The sequence below is a fragment of the Salmo salar genome, chromosome 08 (assembly GCF_965601325.2).
Source record: "Salmo salar chromosome 08, fSalSal1, whole genome shotgun sequence".
In the NCBI taxonomy this organism is placed as follows: Eukaryota; Metazoa; Chordata; class Actinopteri; order Salmoniformes; family Salmonidae; genus Salmo; species Salmo salar.
In genome coordinates, this window is record NC_138298.1 from 42,401,937 (window position 1) to 42,412,263 (window position 10,327).

Below are 10,327 nucleotides of genomic sequence, written 5' to 3' on the forward strand. Positions count from 1 at the left end.
TATGGCTGCCTCCCCCAGTGATTTTACCCACGCACCGCTACTGATTCAGAGTTGACCACATTTGACTCTCTGACTCCTCATATCTGATGAACAGTGATTTGTTGACACCGGAGGGAGAAGAGCATCCGGCAGCGTGTGCAACGATGTCCGAGAGGGAAAGAAAACTGTGTTTGTTGTTTGTAGTAACATCTTTGTTGTTGTAACATCCCAAACGGATGGTTTCACCGTTAAGGAATCTAGCTTTAAGAGAACTGTATATATTTACAATTAATCGCTTACCTCTTAGAACTGGTGTCTTGAGTCATTTTAGAGGCAGTGGTCCCCTCCTCTCTCTCCCCAGAGAGACTCATTTTAGAGGCAGTGGTCTCCTCCTCTCTCTCCCCAGAGAGACTCGTTTTAGAGGCAGTGGCCTCCTCCTCTCTCTCCCCAGAGAGTCATTTTAGAGGCAGTGGTCCCCTCCTCTCTCTCCCCAGAGAGACTCATTTTAGAGGCAGTGGTCCCCTCCTCTCTCTCCCCAGAGAGACTCGTTTTAGAGGCAGTGGTCTCCTCCTCTCTCTCCCCAGAGAGACTCATTTTAGATGTAAGTTACAGCTCACTCAGCTACAATAAGAAATAACAGAACAGTCAATATTTCTGAACATTGAAGAACCAATAACAATGACAACACTTTTACGGTCTGTGGTCAGAGTTTAAACAGAGACTTCATGTTGCATTTAAACATTTACAGTCCAATCTGTTATTACTTTGACCTGGATCTCCATTAGCTAGTCTCCCTTGTTGGATCCCCTGACTCCATAACAACAGCTGTGTACAAGGGCTCCACACACAACTAAAATACATTATAGACATCTACTTTACATTGAAAGATGGTAGTAGACATTATAATGTGCAATCAATCGCCTATAACAACTCTATACCTCATAGCCTATAACATCAAATATTAATTAGGCTAATCAATATAAATCAACATAAAAGCCTACAATTATTATTCTTGAAAGTTGAAATCAGTATTGTAATAACTTTACAATTCTGCGGAAGTTTAACCCCCTAAATCACCTCTCTCTACAATAGTCTAAGTTCTGGTTTAGTAGTAGCCTACAAGGTGACACGCATTGCTTTGTTATGCAAGAAAATGTCCAAAAATGGACACATTGGTTTGTCTGGCAAGTCCGTTTGATTGTGCAATAATAATAATAAATCAGAGCTGGACCGACTTTTGGAAACCCTGATTTAGTCACCATTTACATCGTTTATGTAACAATTGTTGCATGTCACTTTTACTTGACCGACTTGACGAGACGGACTAGTTTCTTTAGCGACAGATTTACAAAATTCCGACGCACGTTTTCTTTCAGGAATTGAAACAACGCAAAGTGTCGACTGTGTTGGGGATCATCGGATAGAAAATCACGATAATGTGCAATCAATCACCTATAACAACAACTCACTACCTCATAGCCTATAACATCACATATTAATTAGGCTAATCAATATAAATCAACATAAAAGCCTAAAATGATTATTCTTGAAAGTTGAAATCAGTATTGTAATAACTTTACAATTCTGCGGATGTTTAACCTCCTAAATCACCTCTCTCTACAATAGTCTAAGTTCTCAAACACTTTTCTATAATAAATTGTAAAAGGCTACAAACCTCAAACATGTTTCTTCGACCGTTATTTCTCTACTTCCTTATAAAATGTTGGCTACTTCCCATTTCAACACAGTGGTCGGGTTCAACACGTATAGGTTTATATTATATGTTCATATTTATGTAACATTAAGTCCCCAAACCCGGACGACGCTGGGCCAAATTGTGCGCTGCCCTATGGGTCTCCTGATCACGGACGGTTACAGCCCGCGATCGAACCCGGGTATGTATTGATGCAGTGTCTTAGACCGCTGCGCTACTCGGGAGCTTAAGTTAAAATAGCTGACAGATATTTATTCCTAACCCTTTAAGAGAATACAGCCTACACACCATCATTTCTTGTTCTGGTTTAGTAGTAGCCTACAAGGTGACACGCATTGCTTTGTTATGCAAGAAAATGTCCAAAAATTGAACAATTGGTTTGTCTGGCAAGTCCGTTTGATTGTGCATGAGCTGGGGTGTACTACCTAGTGCACACCGTACCAAACCGTTGCAAAACGTTTTGGAACGACAACGAGTTTCAAATTCAGGTAATTCAGAGCCAGACCGACTTTTGGAAACCCTGATTTAGTCAACATTTACATCGTTTATGTAACAATTGTTGCATGTCACTTTTACTTGACCGACTTGACGAGACTGACTAGTTTCTTTAGCGACAGATTTACAAAATTCCGACGCACGTCGTCTTTCAGGAATTGAAACAACGCAAAGTGTCGACTGTGTTGGGGATCATCGGATAGCAAATCACGATAATGTGCAATCAATCACCTATAACAACAACTCTATACCTCATAGCCTATAACATCACATCATATTAATTAGGCTAATCAATATAAATCAACATAAAAGCCTACAATTATTATTCTTGAAAGTTGAAATCAGTATTGTAATAACTTTACAATTCTGCGGATGTTTAACCCCCTAAATCGCCTCTCTCTACAATAGTCTAACTTCTCAAACACTTTTCTATATTAAATTGTAAAAGGCTACAAACCTCAAACATGTTTCTTCGACCGTTATTTCTCTACTTCCTTATAAAATGTTGGCTACTTCCCATTTCAACACAGTCGACGCGTTCAACACGTATAGGTTTTTTTTATATTATATGTTGATATTGATGTCATATAAAGTCTTCATACACTTCATGCAGGTGTTCAGCCCATAAATTCATATTGTATCTGGTAAAAGTGGATTTGTATTAATGTGATGTGATTGAGTGATGTTTTGCAGTGCTACCAGCAGAGGGCAGTGGGACAACAACCAGGTTCGGCAGAAGGACGCTGGACGGGTCATATCTGTGTTATTAAGGTAACATGATAGGATGGGGAACCAATGATAGACAATGATTCTGCAGAACCCAAAACAGACTGATTATAATGTATAGTATATGATGTTACATTGAACTAATCACATTTATTAAAGACCAACTCACAGAGACACATAAATACATTCATGCCTTTTAATTGTATTAATTGAAAATGTATTTGACAGGGATACTGCACATCAATCAACATTTCTGTAAATGTGACAGATTTAGCCAGCTAGCTAGTTTTCAACTGTAGTCCCTGGGCTGGTAGATAAACATTTTAATAAAAACAAAATAAATGTTTTTGCACTAACAACAACTGATTCTACTAATCAAAGGCTTGATGGTAATTAGTTAATTAGTTTAATCTAAGGTGTTCGTTCTCGGGTAAAAACTAAAACATGCAGCCCTTTGGGGTCCCAGAGGAGCTGTTTGGAATAAACTGACCTACAATGTTACACAAATTAACTCATTATTTATTAATTATCTCACCAATTCACACACACACACACACACACACACACACACACACACACACACACACACACACACACACACACACACACACACACACACACACACACACACACACACACACACACACACAGAAATAGACACAGACACACACCGAAAGTAATGTGATACAAATTTACCCTGCCCCCACCACCCAACAGACTTTTACCCTGCCACTACCACCCAACAGACTCTTACCCTTCCCCCACCACCCAACAGACTCTCACCCTGTCCCCACCACCCAACAGACTCTTACCCTGCCCCCCCACCAACCAACAGACTCTTACCCTGCCCCCCCACCACCCAACAGACTCTTACCCTGACCCCACCACCCAACAGACTCTTACCCTGCCCCCACCACCCAACAGCCTATTGCCCTGTCCCCCACCCAACAGACCCTTACCCTGCCCCCACAACCCAACAGACTCTTACCCTGCCCCCACCACCCAACAGACGCTTACCCTGTCCCCACCACCCAACAGACTCTTACCCTGCCCCCACCACCCAATAGACTCTTACCCTGCCCCCACCACCCAACAGACTCTTACCCTGCCCCACCACCCAACAGACTCTTACCCTGCCCCCACCACCCAACAGACTCTTACCCTGCCCCCACCACCCAACAGACTCTTACCCTGCCCCCACCTAAAAGACTCTTACCCTGCCCCCACCACCCAACAGACTCTTACCCTGCCCCCACCACCCAACAGACTCTTACCCTGCCCCCACCTAAAAGACTCTTACTCTGCCCCCACCTAAAAGACTCTTACCCTGCCCCCACCACCCAACAGACTCTTACCCTGTCCCCCCACCTAACAGACACTTACCCTGCCCCCCCACCACCCAACAGACTCTTACCCTGCCCCCACCACCCAACAGACTCTTACCCTGCCCCCACCACCCAACAGACTCTTACCCTGCCCCCACCACCTAACAGACTCTTACCCTGCCCCCACCTAAAAGACTCTTACTCTGCCCCCACCTAACAGACTCTTACCCTGCCCCCACCACCCAACAGACTCTTACCCTGCCCCCACCTAAAATACTCTTACCCTGCCCCACCACCTGCCCCCACCGACTCTTACCCTGACCCCACCACCCAACAGACTCTTACCCTGTCCCCCACCCAACAGACCCTTACCCTGTCCCCCACCCAACAGACCCTTACCCTGTCACCCACCCAACAGACCATTACCCTGCCCCCACCACCCAACAGACTCTTACCCTGCCCCCACCACCCAACAGCCTCTTACCCTGTCCCCCACCCAACAGACTATTACCCTGTCCCCACCACCCAACAGACTCGTACCCTGACCCCACCACCCAACAGACTCTTACCCTGTCCCCCACCCAACAGACTCTTACCCTGCCCCCACCTAAAAGACTCTTACTCTGCCCCCACCTAAAAGACTCTTACCCTGCCCCGACCACCCAACAGACTCTTACCCTGTCCCCCCACCTAACAGACACCTACCCTGCCCCCCCACCACCCAACAGACTCTTACCCTGCCCCCACCACCCAACAGACTCTTACCCTGCCCCCACCACCCAACAGACTCTTACATTGCCCCCACCACCTAACAGACTCTTACCCTGCCCCCACCTAAAAGACTCTTACTCTGCCCCCACCTAACAGACTCTTACCCTGTCCCCACCACCCAACAGACTCGTACCCTGCCCCCCACCACCCAACAGACTCTTACCCTGACCCCACCACCCAACAGACTCTTACCCTGTCCCCACCACCCAACAGACTCGTACCCTGCCCCCACCTAATATACTCTTACCTTGCCCCCACCACCTGCCCCCACCACCTAACAGACTCTTACCCTGTCCCCCCACCTAACAGACACTTACCCTGCCCCCCACCTAACAGACTTTTACCCTGCCCTCACCACCTGCCCCCACCACCCAACAGACTCTTACCCTGCCCCCACCACCCAACACTCTTATCCTGCCCCCAACAGACTCTTACCCTGCCCACCACCACCCAACAGTCTCTTATCCTGCCCCCACCACCCAACAGACTCTTACCCTGCCCCCACCACCACCCAACAGATTCTTACCCTGCCCCCACCACCCAACAGACTCTTATCCTGCTGCTGCTCCCCCAACAGACTCTTACCCTGCCCCCACCACCCAACAGACTCTTATCCTGCCCCACCACCCAACAGACTCTTACCCTGCCCCCACCACCACCCAACAGATTCTTACCCTGCCCCCACCACCCAACAGACTCTTATCCTGCCCCAACAGACTCTTACCCTGCCCCCACCACCCAACAGACTCTTATCCTGCCCCAACAGACTCTTACCCTGTCCCCACCACCCAACAGACTCTTACCCTGCCCCCACCACCCAACAGACTCTTATCCTGCCCCCACCACCCAACAGACTCTTATCCTGCCCCAACAGACTCTTACCCTGCCCCCACCACCCAACAGACTCTTATCCTGCCCCAACAGACTCTTACCCTGTCCCCACCACCCAACAGACACTTACACTGCCCCCACCACCCAACAGACTCTTATCCTGCTGCTGCTACCCCAACAGACACTTACCCTGCCCCCACCGCTACCCCAACAGACACTTACCCTGCCCCCACCACCACCCAACAGACTATTACCCTGCCCTCCCCACCCAACAGACTCTTACCATGCCCCCCCACCACCTAACACTCTTATCCTGCCCCAACCACCCAACAGACTCTTACCCTGCCCCAACCACCCAACAGACTCTTACCCTGTCCCCACCACCCAACAGACTCTTACCGTGCTCCAAACATCCAACACACTCCTACCCTGTCCCCCCACCCAACAGACTCTTACCCTTCCCCAACATCCAACACACACTTACCCTGACCCCCACCACCCAACAGAGTCTTACCCAGACCCTACCATCCAACAGACTCTTACCCTGTCCCCCACCATCCAACAGACTCTTACCCTGTCCCCTCCATCCAACAGACTCTTACCCTGCCCCCACCACTCAACATACTCTTACCCTGCCCCCCACCACCCAACAGATTCTTACCCTGTCCCCACCACCCAACAGAATCTTACCCTGCCTCACCACCCAATAGATTCTTACCCTGCCCCAACCACCCAACACTCTTACCCTGCCCCCCCACCACCCAACAGATTCTTACCATGCCCCCACCACTCAACAGACTCTTACCCTGTCCCCACCACCCAACAGATTCTTACCCTGTCCCCACCACCCAACAGAATCTTACCCTGCCTCACCACCCAACAGATTCTTACCCTGCCCCAACCACCCAACACTCTTACCCTGCCCCCCCACCACCCAACAGACTCTTACCCTGCCCCCACCACCCAACATACTCTTACCCTGCCCCCCCACCACCCAACAGATTCTTACCCTGTCCCCACCACCCAACAGACACTTGCCCTGCCCCACCACCACCCAACACTCTTACCCTGCCCCCCCACCACCAAACAGATTCTTACCCTGCCCCCACCACCCAACAGATTCTTACCCTGCCCCCCCACCACCCAACAGATTCTTACCCTGTCCCCACCACCCAACAGACACTTACCCTACCCCCACCATCCAACAGACTCTTACCATGCCCCATCACCCAACAGACTCTTTCCCTGCCCCCCACCACCCAACAGACTCTTGCCCTGTCCCCACCACCCAACACTCTTACCCTGCCCCCCACCACCCAACAGACTCTTACCCTGCCCCCACCACTCAATAGACTCTTACCCTGCCCCCCCACCACCCAACAGATTCTTACCCTGCCCCCACCACCCAACAGATTCTTACCCTGCCCCCCCACCACCCAACAGATTCTTACCCTGCCCCCACCACTCAACAGACTCTTACCCTGTCCCCACCACTCAGACTCTTACCCTGCCCCCACCACTCAATAGACTCTTACCCTGTCCCCACCACCCAACAGACTCTTACCCTGTCCCCACCACCCAACAGACTCTTACCCTGCCCCCACCACCCAACAGACTCTTACCCTGCCCTCCCCACCCAACAGACTCTTACCCTGCCCTCCCCACCCAACAGATTCTTACCCTGCCCCCACCTCCCAACAGACTCTTACCCTGACCACCCCACCACCCAACAGATTCTTACCCTGCCCCCCCACCACCCAACAGATTCTTACCCTGTCCCCACCACCCAACACTCTTACCCTGCCCCCCCACCACCCAACAGATTCTTACCCTGCCCCACCACCCAGATGTAATGTGTCATTGCTACAGTTGTAAATGTGTATATATTATTATCATCTTTATCATCTCATTCACTTCTCTTTTTATTTTTTATTAATTTTGAGCTGCATTGTTGGAGCCCATAACAAGAGAGAGATTTTCACTGTACCCTGGAATTACATCTGAGTCCCTGTCCATGTGACCAATTACATCTGAGTCCCTGTCCATGTGACCAATTACATCTGAGTCCCTGTCCATGTGACCAATTACATCTGAGTCCCTGTCCATGTGACCAATTACATCTGAGTCCCTGTCCATGTGACCAATTACATCTGAGTCCCTGTCCATGTGACCAATTACATCTGAGTCCCTGTCCATGTGACCAATTACATCTGAGTCCCTGTCCATGTGATTAATACACTCATCTAATCTAATTAACAACGTTATTTAAAAGTGTTTTCTAAAATGTATTATTATTACAATAATACTGTTGATAGTTATTATTATTGTTATTATTATTAATAGTAGCATTATATATGTTTTGTTATTTGTATTACTGCTGTTACCATGACAACTATCTATCTAGTAATCATTACTTTTAATGCTGTTAACAAATATCAGTGTTATAATATTATTTCTGCTTTTGACGGTGATTTGATGGTCTCCAGAATGGAAAAGGTTGGGAACTGCTGAGCTAGTCAGTCACATCTGTGTGGTAACATGATAGGATGGGTAACCAATGATATACAATGATTCTGCAGCCCCAAAACAGACTGATTAGAATGTATAGTATATGATGTTACATTGAACTGTCACGTCCTGAACCTTGTAAGGGGTCATATTCTATAGTAGAGTGGTCAGGGCGTGACAGGGGGTGTTTTTCTTGCTTTCTGTTTCTATGTGGGTGTTCTAGATTTCTATTTCTATGTTGGGGTTATTGGGATGATCTCCAATTAGAGGCAGCCGGTTCTAGTTGTCTCTTATTGGAGGTCTTATTTATGTAGGGGGTTTTCCTTTTGTATTTTGTGGGTTGTTAATTCTTGAGTAGTGTTTGCCTGCTCTGCGTTACGGCTTTTGTTGTTTTGTTATTTAAAGTGGTTGGTGTATTGCATTTAGTTTCACGATTAATAAAAATATGTGGAACTACGAACACGCTGCGTTATGGTCCGATCCTTCAGAAAGCCGTGACATGAACTAATCACAGTAATCACAGACCAACTCACACACACAGTATATACAAAGACACACAAAATACATTCCTTTTAATTTACATGTACTACATGTATTTGCAGAGATTCTGCACATCAGGAATATGATGCCATTTGCGTCATCTTTGGCTGATCAGTAAAGGTCCAGGGTCATGCTCAGGGGGTTACTATGGAGATAGAGGAATACGTAAAGGAGTGACAGGTTACACAACTCCTTATATGTCCTTCAGACACTCTCAAGTCATTGGTAAAGGAGTGACAGGTTACACAGCTCCTTATATGTCCTTCAGACACTCAAGTCATTGGTAAAGGAGTGACAGGTTACACAGCTCCTTATATGTCCTTCAGCCACTCTCAAGTCATTGGTAAAGGAGTGACAGGTTACACAGCTCCTTAAAACCTGTTACGGCTGGGGGTTCCGCTAGCGGAACGTTTCGACAACATCCGGTGAAATTGCGGAGTGCGAAATTCAAATTACATTATTAGATATATTTAACTTTCATAAAATCACAGGTGCAATGCACCAAAATAAAGATTAACTTCTTGTTAATCCAGCCGCTGTGTCAGATTTCAAAAAGGCTTTACGGCAAAAGCAAACCATGCGATTATCTGAGGACAGCACCCCATCATACAAACACATGACAATCATATTTCAACCCGCCAGGCGCGACACAAAATTCAGAAATAATGATATAATTCATGCCTTACCTTTGAAGATCTTCTGTTGGCCCTAACCCTAACCCCATAAACATCACAAATGGTCCTTCTGTTCGATAAATTCCATTGTTATATCCCCAAAATGTCCATTTATTTGGCGCGTTTGAATCAGAAAAACACCGGTTCCAACTCGCCCAACATGACTACAAATGATCTAATAAGTTACCTGTAAACTTGATCCAAACATTTCAAACAACTTTCATAATCCAATTTTAGGTATTTTAAAACGTAAATAATCGATCAAATTTAAGACGGAATATACTGTGTTCAATAGCGGATAAAATGAAAGTGGAGCGAGCTCCTGGGCGGGCCCCAAACAAAACAGTCAACTCGGCTCGACACTCAGAAAGGAAAGGGCTACTTCTTCATTACTCAAAAGAAAAACAACAACCAATTTCTAAAGACTGTTGACATCTAGTGGATGGCATAAGAACTGCAACCAGATGCCTCAAAAATCTAGATTCCCATAGAAAATCTATTGAAAAGAGTGAACTCAATTGTTTTTTTCCTGGATGGTTTGTCCTCAGGTTTTCGCCTACCAAAAAAGTTCTGTTCTACTCACAGACATTATTTGAACAGTTTTAGAACCTTTAGAGTTTTCTATCGAAATCTACCAATTATATGCATATCCTAGCTTCTGGGCCTGAGTGGCAGGCAGTTTAATTTGGGCACGCATTTCATCCGGACCTGAAAATACTGCCCCCATCCCAAACAGGTTAAATGTCCTTCAGCCACTCTCAAGT

General features: G+C 46.8%; 1 long non-coding RNA gene across 1 annotated transcript in view; it reads right to left on the minus strand.

Moving 5' to 3' along the window:
- LOC123744238 (uncharacterized) overlaps positions 1-10,327 on the minus strand; it is a 51,781-nt gene that overhangs the window by 14,797 nt on the left and 26,657 nt on the right. Inside the window, exon 2 of the long non-coding RNA XR_014393025.1 lies at positions 280-600. This is a non-coding gene — a long non-coding RNA (uncharacterized LOC123744238). The remainder of the gene's footprint in view (positions 1-279; positions 601-10,327) is intronic.